At 42.2% G+C, this 14,015-nt stretch overlaps 1 protein-coding gene across 1 annotated transcript in view; it reads left to right on the top strand.

The window, feature by feature from the left end:
* RNF10 (ring finger protein 10) overlaps positions 1–14,015 on the top strand; it is a 201,963-nt gene that overhangs the window by 40,570 nt on the left and 147,378 nt on the right. The gene's annotated exons all lie outside the window — the stretch shown is intronic.

Below are 14,015 nucleotides of genomic sequence, written 5' to 3'. Positions count from 1 at the left end.
CTCTTTCTACTGTAGCTGCTAAGCTGTTTCTTGTTGATTCTTTCTGACCCGTGTCCATAGCATTATGACCTTATATTTTCTTTGTCCATGTTTATCCCTGGCTTGCCATTAAGATGAGCTCTTTTCATGGTGTTTTCAAACAGTTATGCTGCCAGAAAATACCATTTAAACCTCCTGATGTTTCTCTTATACACAAGCTAACACTGTAATTTTTATAAACTGTAGTTGGTTTTCTGATTTTGCTGTGGACTCATTTCATCTTTAGGTGCTTCTGTGACTCCATATGTGAAACAGAGATAATGATACCCCCTGGGTTAAGCACACTGTGATCTGTAGCAATGAGGAACCACTTAAGTCATAGTATTATTACCAGAGAGAGTCACAAAACAATAGGAAAGCATAGTACACAACAGTAGAGGACAGCATGTGTTAAAGAAAATATTTACTACGAACACATATGTCTTTGTATCTAGGTAACTGTGGCCTTTATCTTGAAGCATATTAGCATATGTTAGAATTATTGAATTGTATGCTAAACTAAACTTCTTCAAGTTGTCTGTTCAGTTAACTGGCTTTTAAATTCAAAGCCACACAGCACCAGGGATCCTGTTGCATGAGTGCTTAACCTTGTTCGTGTTCTACCTCTGCCCTATTCTTAAACCAATCTGCGTGTCTGGAACTGGGCTGCAGTTAGATGACTTCTCAACTCCATCACTTTGTTGCCTCTTCCCATAGCTTAAATACTGCGTATCTGGCTCTTCATCTTCTCTCTACTTCTTTCTTCCTACCCCTTCTTTCCTAAGTAGACAATTGGCTCCACAATATACAAGTGGTGTACAGTTTGATGAGTATAAAGTCTCAGCACATAGTTAAGGCCATTTGGTAGGTCTGTAGGCTTCTTTGGTGGTCTTCGTTTTGGCTGTCCTGCATCACTGTGCTATGGACCCAGAGGTTTACTGGCCTTTTCTAAAGTGGGTTGTATTTATTATCTTCATACAGAAGCTGTACTATAAATAATTCTTGTCTTCAGTTTTGGCAACCAACTAAAGGGGAAGCCTACCCTGAATAAACCAAACAATGCTGCGATGGTAATTTCTTTCTCAAAGCCGTTATAAAACGGCAGAGATTTATGACTGCGAGACATACCTTGTATGCTTCAGCTCTCATAATCTGGGCTGGAGGTGGCCTCTGCACAGGAGCCCCAACTCTCCCTAGCTGCCACATTATTTTCCTGAATCTTAGTTTCATTTTGGAAAAAGTAGACCTCTGGCTCTTGTGGTTGCAAATAAGCCTCTGAAACATCCACAAAACTTAGCTGGTACAGGGATATTTGTATTGGTATTGAGAGAAAGAGACCATATTTCAGAGACGTGGAGTGTCATGTTTATTTTTTTTTGAGTAGTAAACTAAAATGTGCAGTGATTACAATGTCAACTTTGCTCCTTGTCTTTTTCTTCAGCAAATGTTACAGGGTAGATAAAAGGTTCATGGGGCTGTTGGTTAATCTTTTCAGCAGCTGCCTTGTCTTTCCTTTGGCACCTTAGGCATCCGTGAGTACAGTGTATGTAGTGCAGCTGGCTCCCCTGCATTCTCACCACCTCCCCTTCGCCTGAGGCTTGTGACATTCTTGAGCAGACCCCTGGAGGGGCATCCCAAGGGTGGGCTCTGTGGCCAAAGAACTCACAAGGATGTGTCCAGGTTTGGCTTTGTGAACCTAGAACTGAGAGGGCCAGGAGAGGGAACCAGGAGTGTGCATACATGTCAGAGACTGAAAGGATTTACCTCCCTGCGTTTCCAATTGCTTGTTTTCTATGTGGGGAAAATCCCTTTTGACAGCCCAGGCGGTGAGCTTCTAATTCCTGTCTCCGGCTCATTTTTCACTTCAATCCCTCAGTGAACGGATTTTAATGCTTGATGGATTCAAACAAAATTATTTCTGTTCCTGTGGCTTTGCGAAAGCCTCTAGGGTGTGTGTGTGCGCGCAGGGGAGGAGGGATGGGGCTTGTTTTCATTACACTCCAGTAAGCCTCCTCTCTAAGGGAAAAGTATTTCATTCCTTCATTTAGGGCTTTCTTGCTGATGATTCCTCCCATGCTGTCCTCCTGGCCCTTGGGTCGCAGGAGGACCCATAAAAGATTTGCTGTTCTGAGGGGTTCAGGATGCAATGTTCTGGATCAGTGTTTCTGCTGCAAGTGGGGATTCAAATAATATGACCAGAGTGTGCTTACAGGAATAGCACTGGATTGGGCGGAATAATTGTGGGAAAACTTTCATATTCCCCAGCTCTAGCTGGGAGTGAGACAACACCACAGGCTGAGATGGAGTTAGCAACTGAAGCGTTGTCTGGGTAATCAGCAGACTTTAGCATTGACATCTTGTTTGAACATGTGTACAATTCACCATACTGCTATTGTAATGGACAAATACTGCTTTTTATTACAATTTCCAGCCTCGCCTGCCAGCAGAAATCAGGGTAGAAAACTGTGCAGGGGCTCTGCTTGCATAACATTCAGTAATCGGTCAGAATTTCAGCTGCTCAGCCACCATGTGTTTCTGCTGGGCTTCTTCCACAGGGTTCCTGTGTCTGGGAGGCTAAACTCTTTAAATGTTAAATATCTTACCCTCCTATCCAAGCCAAATCATTATCATAATAAAAACTAACAAAGAACGATTTCTATGATACATGGCTTTAATAAATACTTATAGCCAGCATGCTAAGGATCCTCATTATTCTCTGAAGGATTTAGAGTGTAGCATGAAGTTGACAATGTCTTTCAACGTATAAAACTGCTGTTGTTAGGGTGTGCTAAGCCCACTTGGTAATACCGTATCTAGATTAAGTTGTTTCAATTTATTATAGCTGCTACCAAGCTGTCACTTGCTCAGGCAAGGAAAAATTCTTGTTCCTGTCATTGAAAATGTATTGTGTGTTCCTCCTCAGCACATGCTCGTCTTCTAGGACAACCTCCTATGTCCACAGCCTCCTGTAAATATTCGTTTAAAGCTATTGATTATCATCATAAATGTGTATTGTGTCATGCTTATAAAGCTGGTGCATCCAGGGACTACAAGGTGTAGCTCGTGAGTTTGTTTCATGTTATCTATCTTTTTATATTATCTCAAACCCCTAGTTCCCCTAACTTCAGCTTTCTTCAGTATAAGTATTCTAATTGTAATTTTTTGTTTTGTTAAATACATTGTCTACAGGTGTGAAGCCCAGTTTTATTAGCATGGCTTTCTAATAGTTGCATCAGAGACTATTAGCTTGCATTATAAATACTCAAAATTATACATAAAGCATACATTGAAGTTTTAGTTGTAAGTACAGTAATAGCATTTCAGGAATTGTTTGCTTTATCCAGTTAATATAGTCTTGCTTGTAATTGTATATTTATTTCAACCTTGTCAGTGATGCCCAAGCTTTTGAGCCAGGGACAGTAAATTGAAGTGTTAATGAACTTTGGAACTTCATTAATAAAATCATGCTAAGTCTTTTAGGTAGAAGAGGACACTAATTTATGAACCAGTAGATACTGACTAGCCCGAAAGCTTCAGCTAATTGTTACTGCAATATTATAGGCAAGTCTCCTTTTACATATCTTTAGATTGTAAAAAATAAATCTAATTGCCATTTTCTGAAGGATCAATAAGAAATTGAATTAAATGTGAATAAAAAAGGAGTTCTTAAATTTCTATCTTGTCTTTCTTCTGGAAAATGTGGAGGTTCTACTGCAGAAGTAACCGATTCATTAACCTTGTGCTTTGTCACTACGGAAAGGAAGTAGACAAATATTTGGAAAATGTGGTTTTTAAATACTCTTCTGTTTCAGTCAATGTTCTGTATTGTTTGTGTGATATTAATAATGTTTATTAATATTTTGGTTGAACATTTTCCTAAGTCACCAGTGTTCCTTTTGCCAAAGGCGTGAGTTGTGAATCCAGCTGGATACACATTGGATTTACTTGCTGCAGATCAAATTATCTAATATTAAATACATATTAGCATCTGACTGCATGAGTTTAATCACCAACATTTGCCAGTAACTGATAATTTCTTTTAATACTGCTTCCCACCACATTGTTGGAGTGAGGATAATGGGGACTAGAAATTACCTGTAGTGACAGAATAGAGTGTCAGTACCACTGAGAAAGTATTGTGTTGGATTTTTTCTTTCACTTCTTGTCTTTTTTACTTGGTTGAAGACACTGAGACCAATAAGCCTTTCCTGCATTGGAAAGTGTTAGAAATACAGTTGGTGTCTTTCAGCTGGAAAATCAGTATCCACCTTTTCTTTGCATTTCATGTTGTACCAACCTTCCTACATGTGCTGCCATTTGCTCAAGTCTAGAGCTTGCTGTGCCTTTGGCACAGTAAACAATATTCCTAGCCACTACTCTTAAATGTTTTTCAGTCTCTATTTACTCATATATCTAGTCTCTATAATCCTTTAATGGTGACAGGCTTATCAGTGTAATCTCTGAATTTTACCTGGATATCGCTTGCTTTCTCTGTTGAGTTTTTTTTATTACACATAAGACTGCTTCTAGTATCATACTCACTTCTATGCCACTGTCTAATTTAATAAATATTTCATTTCCATTCAAGCTGATTGCATATTAATTTATCACTGCAACACTGAGCTTTCCTCCTATGAACAGTTTACCTGTGGTAGCAATACAATGATCTTGTCTGTGTTGTGCAAGCTTTGCTGCTCCTTGCAAAATTTGCGAAGCTGATCCATGACATTTCTTGCATCTTCTTCCATATGCCAAATATTTTCTCAGTCCATCCTGGTTGTCATAGTGCATGTGTGATTCTACATGATTTTATCTTTGAACTTAATATGCTTGTCTCTCTCAGATCTCTTGCATGGTGCATTTTGTGTTTCATTGTTTTTAGATCTGACTTGCACTTAATTCTGTACTGGGTAGTTACCATAGGTTGGTTCTTTGGCCATCTATCAGTCTTGAAGATTTTGAGGGAAAACCAATTCCCTGATAAGAGGGCAGGCCATAAACTTAATTTTCAGCAAAAATCTCAGGAGGGACACCCTTTAGTAATCTTTGAAAGGGTAAGAATCAGCCAGCAACATGCATTTCTTCAGTTCCACTTTCCCTCTTTATATTTGCTAAAAAAAATACCTTTACATTTCATTTTTTGTGTGAAGTGCAATATCTTATAATGTACATGGATTTCTAAGGGGGTTTCACTGCCAGAATTGACTGGAACCTCTTAATCATTTCAAATGCATCAAAATTGATGATTAAGAAAAATAAAGCTTCTGATTATCTTCCTTTTTACTGGCATACGTGGCTTTTAGATAAACATGGATTTCTAGCACATACACATGCAATTTAATATTTTTCCAACTGCCTTCTGTATTTCCAGACTTTCAGCTCTTGTGGACATCTTGGTAGCTTCTTCTTTTCCATTCAAGTTATACTCCTTGGCATCTTTTTACTCCTGATACCATATGGCATTCCTTAATCCCTCTGCACCCAAACTGCTATAAAAGTTACTCTTCATTAATGACACATTTCCAGCTGTGTCTACTTAACAGAATGAAGGCTTTTGCCATGTCCCTGTTCCTGAGCCTGGACAACTGAACCACTTACAGTTTCAGTTGTCAGGACCATGATGTGGGAGGGAACATGCTTCAGGCACGATCCCTGCAGTACAAGGCACGATACGGGAGTGGTACATTGGCAGAGGGGGTCTGTCCCCAGGTTTTTCCAAAAGGAGACTACCTCATAAGTAAGAAGTATATTCAAGGTGCAGCCAATACTGTTTTCCTGATTACAGTGTATTACAAAATTATATTTCTGTAGTTTCCTTCTGTTGTATCAGAGTAATTGTTCCCCTGAGACTCACAGGAAAAGGGCCTGGGCTCTTAAAGGAAATGCCCTTTAGGGCACTTCCTTGAAGAGATTTTTTTTTGGAAAAAAAGAATATATCTCCAGAAAATAAATCTAATAAACCCCAGTTTGTTATGTAGCATTGAGCCCTGTGAGGTTTTGTGCTAATTTCTCTTGGCCAGTGCACAGGTGTAAGGAGCTGATGTTGCCACTGAATGACAAATGCACTGAGTGCGAATTCTGTTCTCACATGCTCTTGCCAGGAAAGCCAGTACAGCCGCAGGGGTGTAAATGAGCAGATGCTTTTCCCCTCTTGTAGGGACATCTGCCGTCAGAGGGCACATTGCTGAGTGAGAGAAGCTCTAGGTGCACCCCTATTTTCTTGTCTTTTGATGCTGTGGGTTGCAATCTCTGCATGAGTTGTTGTTGCTGCTATTTTTATATTATTATTGTTGTTATTACTATTATCTGACGCTGCAGATCTGTTCACCTCCCTCAAAGATGCTGTTTCTGCTGGAGCCTTTTCTGCCTTTGATCACAGCCAAGAAGATGGCTTTGACATTGTGTGTATTCCCCTAGCCCACTGCAAAGTCCTAATCCTTCTAATAGCTGGAGGTTTTTGGTTTAAGTCTTTTATTAATATTCCATCTTAATTGTAAAGCACTTCAGTGATATCCAGAAGCCTGTCTTACATAACAGCCTTATCCACAGTCAAGTCCTTCAGAGCTGGAGCATCAGGAAAAACCTCTGTTTGATCTGACTAGTCTGTCATTAGTCTTCATGCCTTTAATGCACAAACGCATTAGAAATTAACAATGTTTCAAATGTCTAAGCTCAGTCAATGTGTGTTTAAAAATATTTGATATTATTAGAAAGAGTATGACTTGCTGTCATGTATAGATTTAAGTGATGCAGTTAGCAAAGTTTGCAGCTCTAAATCATCTGGAAAGTGAAAGAAGGTATAGGAAATGGAGATAATTAAGACATTTCATAAAGTGCCAGTGTTGGTAAGATCCTGCTATGCATTAGGTTGTCCTCAACTGGATAAATAGATGAAAGCACCTAGAAACTACTTGTTTCTTCACTATGGATGTCCCAGAAAGTCGCTGAAAAGGAAGAAAGGAGAGGTGTCTTTGCTAATCAACAATAAGTCATTTTGAAATGTGATTCTTAAGATTTTAATTCATTGTAGATGATCATCCCCTTTCCTCTTATACTGCTTCAGTTATTTCAGGCAATTGACAGCTTTTCCCAATGTTTATATATTTTAGTAAAGCCTAGGAGTGAGTCTTAAAACTAACAAACTGGCATGTTTGGAATATGAACCTTCATGTTTACTTGTCTTAAGGAGATTTTCTTCAGGAGATTGATCCAGCAAACACATATTGTCCAGACTGAACAAAGCCCAGAGAGTAGGCAGAGCACCTTCCTAGTAAACTAATGCAGGAAACACAGTTTTAATAGAGTTTGTTATTATTAATAAGCAGATAAAGGAGAGATGGGAACTTGAGCTTCAGACAGCAAATATGAACGTCTCCTTAAATCCCACTTCAAAAAACAAAGAACATACCAACATGTGTTTGCAGTTTGTGTTTAGAAATCACCTCCAGAAGCAGTTACTGTTTTCTCCAACTTCCATGCATGCTGCATTAAATGATTTTTAGAAGCCCACAACACTTTCTACTTTGTTTCTGAACAGAAATACTTAAATCCAAAGACCTGAGAACACCTTTGGAAAGCAGGTATTACTGGCTGCGCTTCACATGGGAAGACACTAAGGCATAGTGCAGTAAAGCTCAAATCCCTCTAGATACCCCTCACTGTGGGGGAATATGTTAGAATTTAGCATTCAGAATTTCAAACAAAATCACAGGCAGGAAGAGTGGTCATTAGCTCTCATTTTGATACCCAGCTCCCCGCTTATACACCAGTGCATGCTACCTGCCTGAAAACTGCAAAGCTGGTTTTTGCCACTGCATGAGATAAAACTCATTCTGTATGAGTTAATGTCATCCTTTAATAGCTAAGAAATAGAAATGCTTCTCTAGATGTTTAACAGGATTTGTTGGAAATTACTAAAATCCTACATTATTCAATATAAATTGATAATTGCACTAATGAATGTTTTTAGATCATCTACCAAAATGAACCCCTTTGAAATGAGGCATAAAAAGCATTTTGTTATTAGTAGAATTGTCAGACTACTTTATCTGAAATTGATGGGTAATGTAGCCAGAATGTAACTACCTAAGCTATAATTTGTTCAGGACATCAGGTCTTATATTAAATTCTTGCCCCACCCCCGCAAAAAACCCACAAAAAACCAAACAGAAAACAAAACAAAACCAAAACATCCAAGATTAGGAATCCTCAGTGCCTTTGTTTAGTTTCTTGTGCCAGTGACACTGGTAGCAGCATCTTGCCCCCTCTCCTGCTGCTAGCCTGCCAACTCAGCAGGGAGAGGGGTATGCTTGCACAGGAGTTTTGAGCAGCTCAGCTACTAAACCAAGGTGTCCTTCCTCCACTGGCCACATGTTCCTGACCGTCTTCTCGTGTCAGTACTAGGGCTGTAATTTTTCACCTGAAGGGAACTACTGGGTGCTAATAGAAACCTGACCATATTTTGCAACTCATACAGCTTCCTTTCTGGTTACAAGGCAGATGTGCCAACCCCTGTCTCTCCCTGGAGCTATCTTCTACCAGAACTGAGCTGGTTATATACCAGTATCAGTGTTCATTAAATAAAATATTTGAGAGAGAGAAGCTCTATGGAGAGAAAACAGCTGCCCTGGAGATACTGAGTGATTAACTCTAGCTGATCCCACATGAATTTCAGCTCACTGTAGTTATTTCATACTGTTGCCTGTTTGTTGTATAACTGAGTTTATGTTGTATAACTGAGTTGTTTCATGATGGTAGCTCATATTTTAGTTGATGGTAGTGAAAGGGTCTAAGGATGAAAAGCAGCAGCTACTTTTATTCTTATTTTCCAGGTGCATCAATACTGGCAGGAAAAAATACGAGGACTGATGTATCATAATCTTGAAACACCTTAATACCCATCCCATTGGAAAGTAACCCTCTCCCAAAATAAATACAAGTGCTTTTCTTTGCCAGGAGACTGGCCAGAGATCAGGCTGCCAGGCAATGATCAAGCAATAGCAATTTATTCAGCCTTGTCTCCAAACTACTTCCAGCTCAGACCACAAGCATCTGGCCTTCAGTGCTGCTCTCTTTCCCTCCCATTCCCTAAACTAATTTTTAGGCAGTTGATAAATAACCCTTTAAAAAAAAAAAAAAAAAAAAGAAACAAAAACCACACACAACAAAAAGCTGGCAAAGATTAAATGTTTCTAGTCAGAAAAAAAAATAGGCTTTTTACCTGATAACCAGGGATCCTCTTTAATGCAGCTGAAGAGTCCACCTGTCTCTCTGACTCTGAAAACCAGCCATAATCCTGTGATCCAGATCGTATTTCAGAAAGAGATCACTCCATTACATGCATAGTTTATTGTGACTGTAAAAGATCTGCATGAAATGGTTTGCTTTTATCTAGGGAGCTCTGGTCATCTGAAATTAGAAAATTATGATTTAATTTTTTCCTTCCTATATTAATTGCTGCTTTCAATGTAAGCCAAAGACAAGCTAACCAACTGAGCATTCCTTTGCTATTTACTGTTCGGCATATCATCATTTTATGCCTTGAGACTGTATCAAACAGAGAGAGGGACCACGGTCACTGTTAAAACCATGTCACTTTTGCTTCAGTGATTTTCAGAGTTGGGTTTTTTTTGCTTAGAACTTCTACTCAGGTCTCCACTTTAATGTGCTCCCTGCCTGACTTGTGGCTCACCTCCACTTGCACAGCAGTGCCTACTACATAAATGCAACTGTGAAGTTGATTGTAGTTTGGCAACAGAGATGTCTGATATGAAAGAGGTGACATTGCCAGCTGTGGGCACTAAAACGGCAAAGCTGAGCCAGCTATATCAGCTTAATTAATTGCATTCCTCGCTGTGTGAACTGGAAGACTGAGACTCAGAAAGGGTGTGTGGGAAGAAGGTAGGGTGAGGAGCAATTTCAGGAACATTATTTACTTTTGTTACACACCTGGAGTAGGGAAGGTTGAGTCTCTTCTCAGGAGTCTGGCTAAAGTTAGGCCACACATGCTAGCTCAGGGAGCTCAGCCGTATCTGTCCTATTGAGCAGCAGAGTTTCCATTGCATCTTCTTTCATGTTATTTGGTTTAACAAGCTAAGAAAGGGTTGATGCATCACCTCTGTGTGAAGTGTGATCTTCTGCTCTGACTGGCCTCTCATGTGCCAGCAACATGGAGCTGTAGATTGAAGATGAAGTCTGTGCCCTCACAGAGCATTGTAGTGAAAAGGTTTTCCCACTGCTAGCTCGGTAGACACAGCCTGGCCCTCTGGCAAGCCCTGTGTATTTACATTATAATGTATAGGGAGCTTCACCTTTGTCCCTATCCATTTCTTCTCCCCCTTATCTCTCTGTCATCTTGCTCTCCTCCAACTATATTTCTCCTGTAGCTCATCCGTTCCTCTTGTGGACTTACTTTTGTCCTATGGCCCTTCATCCTCTCCCATTCCTGTAGGCTTATTACTGGGTCACGCTGCAACCCTTTCCCACTTTGACACTATATGACCACAGCAAACAGTGACTTCCAATCCATCTGCCAGTCTTGTCCTGACAAATACAAAGGGAAGTTCTCTGCAATCAGGATGCAAGTAACCAGGGTGGATTTGAGCACGGGGATTACAGCTGGAACAATAATGCCTTTGTAATGCTGTTGGGATTATTCCTTTCCTGTGGAGTAAAACTTGAAGAGCAATACCAAGTCTTCAAGCAAACAGAATCTCCAGCTGTCAGTGCTTTTGCTTCCTCTGGAGGCAGACACATGCCTGTCCAAATACAATATGCTGGAAGACCGATACTTGGCATCCTTATGACTATCTGAACATGACATGTTTCTGAAACCCTTTAAAAGAGACAGAGAGATAGTAAAGGAAAAGGAAAGGCCATAAATGAAGTGTAGGCGTTCATCTGTTATAGGACAGATTCCTGATTAGTATCCTGATTCTCAGCCCAGCCCAGCTTAGATTTTACTGTGCTTTGGCAAATTGTTTGTATGATATCATACTTATCCTAGACAATTATGTTCTTGCAAATGCAGGTGAGAGAAATAATAGAGACTAAGAAACTAGTACCAAGAGAACTGCTGCAAAACATCACAGACATTTGTACCTTCCTCAACAGCTTGCTGGAGTCTTTTTTTTCCTTATGGGCAGTGCTCGCTCATTTTACTCTCACTCCTTTTCTAGGCTGTAGTCTTTAACTGAAGTACATTCTTCTGAGTTCAGGGCAGGCAATTCAGCCCCTGCCTGTTTGAACAGCATTCTCAATTTTTTCAAAAATTTTCTCCACACAAATGAAGAGAAATAATTGACCAAACCCTTCCCCCCAAAATGCTCTTGCATTTGTTCATGTGCATCTTTTTTGGCAGCCCTTTTAAGGAAAAACAGGATTTTACGCTTGCAGGCAGTGTGGTACTTGTCATTGCACACTGGAATAGGATCCACTTTCCCCTGCTGGTGCCAGACTACACACTTGCTGCAGAATCCCCCTAGTTTGGGGAGGGAAGTGCAGCTCCCCTCTGGCTTGGCCTCTGACTGAATCACATGGATAATTTTGACTTAGCTCCATCTCCAGAAGCAGCGAGCATGCACGTTACATAATATAATTGTCGTGTCTTGAGGATTCAGGCCTGTCCTCTTTTGTGCTGCCAGATGGAAGAGGAGCTACGCTCTCTCTGGAGAGATGTCCCTGCACATCTCGCCACTCAGCCGTGCTGGAATTATGTGCCTCTCTCTGCAGCCGGGCTCTGTTGTTCCCTGGCATTTTGCTCCAGAATAGCTAGCTCTTTAGTATGCAGTGGATGCTACACAGCCACTGCGATCCCAGGATTAATTTGTCTAGAAAAGGAGATACATGAAGAACCTCTAAAATGAATTTGTGAGGAGGATGTACTCCAGATTCTCTGAACAGCCAGGGTTTGTTCCTAGCTGAAACCCAAACACAGGTGTTGTGGACAGCCAGTTTCTGTCTGACAGAACAGATTTCTGGTTTGTGCTCTCACTCTGTCCCATGTCATAGTTTTTTCAGCTGCTGTTGCTGCTGTTTTCTTGCTGGGTTCTGTAACATAGCCCCTGCCTGCATGGTTATTGTCTGTTAGTCAAGCCGTTTCATGCCCTGATCCCTGAAGTGCTCTCCAAAGTGATGAATCACACCTGTACCAATGAGTCCCTTCTCACTAATGAGGCATCTGCTCCAAATACTGCGGTGCACAGTTGACTGAGGCAAGGAGCTACAACCCACCTGTAGATAGCAGTGTCACTACAGTCTTCAGGAATAGCTCAAAAGACCCCCAGGAGGGTGAGGCCAGTGTTAGTCAGGCTAGACAGGAACCTTATCTGTGTGAACTTCCTCACAGCAATGCCTTGTCAGCACCAGCTGCAATTCCAGAAATGGCAGCGTCTCTAAAAGCAGTGTTATATTCTGACAGAATTAACTTTCCCAGGATAGAAAAGTATTGAGAAATGTTTATTTCAGCCTCCTTCTACCTCTGAGCTTCCTGGCAGAAGGACTCCTATAGCAGCCATGGCTCCAGCAATGCAGCTGCAGTAGGGAAAGCCAGGGCTCATGTTCATCTAGCCATGAGTAGTGGTTCTGCACTGCTGATATCCAACAGAAACAGCCTGTTCTGACAAAACCCAGCAACAACAAAACCAAAGCACCCCAGCACCAAAAAGGTACCTTGCCTGTAATTGGGAACCAAGATAACCCTGCAGGTATGAATGGAAAATTGTTGCTCAACAAGTGTCTCCACCACAAACCCGTTCAACAGCCCATTTAGCCGCCATGAAAGCTGCTGCCAAGCATCCAGAGCAGGAGAGGGATAGAGGGACCAGTCTTTTCTGTCATCCTGAGGATGGACAGAGGGCACCTTGTGCAGGAATCATGCACAAATGCTGCACATCTGGTGCTGATAGCACAGCTGAGGGGACAGAGCACACTGACCAAGGGCCGCAGCATAACTCTTTCTGTGGCAGCTTTGCCCCAGCCAGCACCTGTGACTGTAGTAGTGGAGGCACAGTAGCACAGGCTGCTATGGGACCACAGGCTGTAGAGAAGTTGCACTTGGGTTGTTGCAGACAAGACTGTGTCATCACATAGTAACTGCTGTGCATGTGCCAGCAAGAGCAGAGCTAGCATGAGTAAGCTTATTATGCGATAATCACACCTTCATCTTTCTGGGTACATAAACTGCTGAGGTATCCAAGTCTGGCAGTGAGGCACAATCACTGTCTGAAGATGAGCAAGAAGGAGCCGGGTCCTTGCCTCATTGGGAACATATGCCTGATTTGACACCATTATCTTTTACTGTTTTTAAACAGAACATCATTATTGGAACCACCTGTTGCCACTTAATTACCTGTGTTTGATTACAAAGACGTTAAAGTAATCACCTTTTTAGGTACAAACTTTCATTTTTATATCCTTTGATGATGTGCCCTGACAAAGCCTCTATGTCCATTTCAAAGGCTGGATCAAAACTTCCCCTGTGGGCATGTCAGGCAGCAGCTGAGCACCCAGTCTCCTCTCGTGAACTTTGGGAAATCTGGAATTTGGATCAAGACTTTGAATCCTCTCAGTTATAACGATAAGACCTGTAGGTGCTGACCTATAGAGCCAGTATCCCCCCAACCCCGTTTGGGTAAGCTGAGCGCTCAGGCAACGCTCAGGGCGGGCCCCGGGCCCCGCAGCGTCCTGGCTCCCGGTGCTGGCGCGGTGGCACCTTCCGAGGGGCATGCGTGGGCGCAGGCGGGTTCCCCCGCGGGGCAGGGGTGCACCCTGTCCCGGCTCTGCCCTCGGGGCCGCTAAGCCCCTTCCCTGGGAGATGCGGGAGCCTCGGGGTTCAGGCCTGCCCCCCGGGACGCAGCCCCCGCCCTCCCCGTCGGCACCGCCGCCGGGGGCGATGCTCTGGGCCGCCGCCGCGCCGGGGGGCTGCGGCCCTGCGGTCCCCCCCTTCCCGCTGGGCCCGGGGCCGCCGGGCCCTGCCCGCCCGCCGCGCTGCGGGAGCG

This window comes from Falco cherrug, chromosome 1 (assembly GCF_023634085.1).
Source record: "Falco cherrug isolate bFalChe1 chromosome 1, bFalChe1.pri, whole genome shotgun sequence".
NCBI lineage: Eukaryota > Metazoa > Chordata > Aves > Falconiformes > Falconidae > Falco > Falco cherrug.
The sequence above is the reverse complement of the archived record's forward strand: the minus strand, read 5'-3'. Positions and strand labels throughout refer to the sequence as shown.